General features: G+C 43.3%; 1 pseudogene; it reads right to left on the bottom strand.

The window, feature by feature from the left end:
* Positions 1-322: 322 nt before the first annotated feature.
* Positions 323-1,095, bottom strand: LOC105524482 (annotated as a pseudogene).
* Positions 1,096-3,176: the final 2,081 nt, after the last annotated feature.

Here is a 3,176-nt window from a genome sequence, read left to right on the forward strand (position 1 = left end):
GTTGGCCGGTGCCTATTCTCCTCGGGCATTTTTAGTGGAACTTCGGCTGGGCCTTGCCCTCCTCCCAGTATCATTGAGGAAAGTGGCAGCAGGACAGGTTTGGTCATCTGCACTGGAGTAGAAAGAGAAACCAAACACGATTTGGGCCACAGGTGGATTCTGGCACATTTTTAGATTAGTTAAAAATGTCATGTTGTGCGCAGGATGCAGGCAAAGGAGGTTTTTTTTTTGTTTTTTTTTTTTGAGGGATGTAATGTCTGTAGGCAGCATGAACGGTCTGATCTACCCTTGGGGAGGAGCTCCCTGTGTAAGGACAGAGAAACTAGGGGGCCTCGAGGAAGGTGTTGGTTCGGAAGACGGAGGAGACAATTGTTCCGGTGGCATTGATGGTGCCTTTGCTGTCTAAGCTGGACTCAGAGTCGCTGCTCTCAGAGTAAGCACCCAGGCCTGGGAGGATGCTGATACAGACTGCAGCAGAGGGGCAGTGGATGGAGGGGCCACTCAGGGAAGTGTTTCCAAGAGACTTGCAGGATGAGGACTCCTGATTCTCATCATCTGGCTCAGGGTCCGGTTTCAGTCTTTTCACACTATTGCTACTCTCTGAGCTCTTATGCTTCACAGCTCCTGCCAACAGCTTCGCCTGGGAGAACTTGTTCTTGGTTTCTATGGGCTTCACAGTCAGTGAAGCCCATAGAAACCACTTCCTTCTTGTTCTCTTGAGAAATTCCAACCTTCTTGAGGTTATTTCTGTATTCCTTCAGTTCTTTCAGTTCTTCTTCTCTTCGTTGCTTTTCTATTAGTTGCTGCTATCAAGAAACCCCATCAAGGAAGTTGGTCTCATCTTCATCTAAGCCTCTTACCATGTTTTTTAATTTGAACTGTTCCTCATACTCCTGCTGCTTCTTGTCCTTCTGTTCCTGTAGCCTTTCATATAGAGATCAAGAGTCTACAAACCTCCTCTGGACATTCTTCTGGATCTTCAGATTTTCGACCTTTCTCCCATTCTTCTTGCCTCCTTTTGCACCGTTCATCTAGTTCTGCCTCAGACACGAACCTCTTTTTGATAATAAGGTTACCATCATCCCCTCCATCCATAATGAAACAACCAATCGCCGGCACTATAGAGTCCCGGCCAAATAAACTTTCTAAGTTGACTGAGACCTGTCTCAGATATTTTGGGTTCACAATTGACAACCACAAAGGGATTTGGAGTGGAGGTTCCCCTGACCTTTGACAAATTTCTTATTGGTGCTTGGTACCAGCTTGAGCTATCTTTATGACTCAAACCAATAAGATACTTGGCTGAGGCCTGGGAACCTCCCATTTAGAGAATCCCTGATCTCTCAAAATTTGGTCAAGATCTAAAGTTTACTTGGCTGTATAACCCCTCTTCTGTAGTTTCACTTGCTTCCAACAAGGAGGGCAAGTTTTCCTACTTCCATGACAATAGAAGGCAGGTAACTCTTTTGTGGAGTCTGAACTGACTTCAAAACAATTTGAGATTTTTCCTGCTTCTAGGATGGTAGAGAGCAGTCTTCAGCCTGAGACCCATTCTTAGGTAAGTAGCTGAATCAGGGTTCTGTCTTAGCTAAAGTTAAGATTCACAACCAGCTGGTCTTAATTTCTCCTTACCATTAGAGTACTCAGGGCTGGGCGCGGTGGCTCAAGCCTGTAATCCCAGCACTTTGGGAGGCTGAGACGGGTGGATCGCGAGGTCAGGAGATCGAGACCAACCTAGCTAACATGGCGAAACCCCGTTTCTACTAAAAAATACAAAAAACTAGCCGGGCGAGTTGGCGGGCGCCTGTAGTCCCAGCTACTTGGGAGGCTGAGGCAGGAGAATGGCGTGAACCCGGGAGGCAGAGCTTGCAGTGAGCTGAGATCCAGCCACTGCACTCCAGCCTGGGTGACAGAGCGAGACTCTGTCTTAAAAAAAAAAAAAAAAAAAAAAAAAGAAAAAAGGGAAAAAACAACATCATTAAAAAAACCCAAAAAAAAGGGAAAAAAAAAAAAAAAAAAAAAAAGAGTACTCAGTAATCATATAAATTGTGCAACTGTTTGATTTGCTTAGCTGTTTTTGTTCTTGTTGCTTGTTTTTATTTTTATTTTATTTTATTTTATTTTTTTCCCATTGGGTTTGACCAACTGTATCGGCCTTGAGGAAATCCAAAGGAAAGTCCAAATTGTGGGGAACAAGGCCTCTGAATTGGCTAAATTCCCACAATTGAAAAAGAAAAAAAGGGAAAAAGAAAAAACGGCCAGCAAAAGGAAAAAAAGGGAAAGATTTTTTGTTTAGATTACCTAAAGGGCTTTAGTTATATAACAAGGCCACTTTTTTTTTTTTTTTACTAGCCAAGCCAAACTAAAAGAGCAATGGCTGTCACCTCATACTGCAGTTTGGTAACTGAGGTTATGCCCCTTTTTTTCCATCACATCAGCCTGGGTTTGGTTCCTAAATCAAGCCCTTTCTGGTTTGGTATTCGTGTTACTTTTGAAATATCAGCAATGTGTCTTAGCTAAAATATGGTTATGAGATTTAAAAGAATTTTTTTAAGGGAGCTTAATGGTTAAAAGTCAGCTTAATTAAAAGCTAACATCTAAGATGTGCTTGTGTGTGTTGTGTCTGTATGTGTGTGTGTCTGTATTTTAAAGGCCGTCATGTTTTGTTTTGTTTTTTTCTCTCCTAGGACCTTGGTTTGTTTGTTTGTTTTTAGCAAGTTTTGTTTTCTTCTCAGTGGACTGAATCTGTTTTTTCATTTGCTTCTACTGTCTCTCCTTTTTCTTGCCACCCTCTGCTGCATGAGGAACCTAAAATAGTTTCTAACAGCCTGTCAGTTTCTAACAGGCATTCCTTAAAGAAAACAGAGAAGGTGCCAGACTCTCTTTTGGGGAGAAACCTCTGTTTTTCCTTATGGAATCCCAAGAGTGTAAACAGAGAAGTTCATCTCAGGTCTTAAACTCCTTGCTTTTGTATTATGTCACCTGGTTCTTCTTCTTCTTCTCCTTCTCCTTCTCCTCCTTCTCCTTCTCCTCCTTCTCCTTCTCCTCCTTCTCCTCCTTCTCCTTCTCCTCCTCCTTCTCCTCCTCCTCCTTCTCCTCCTCCTTCTCCTCCTCCTCCTCCTCCTTCTCCTCCTCCTCCTTCTCCTTCTCCTCCTTCTCCTCCTCCTCCTTCTCCT

This window comes from Colobus angolensis, unplaced genomic scaffold (genome assembly GCF_000951035.1).
Source record: "Colobus angolensis palliatus isolate OR3802 unplaced genomic scaffold, Cang.pa_1.0 Scaffold5, whole genome shotgun sequence".
NCBI classification, from domain to species: domain Eukaryota; kingdom Metazoa; phylum Chordata; class Mammalia; order Primates; family Cercopithecidae; genus Colobus; species Colobus angolensis.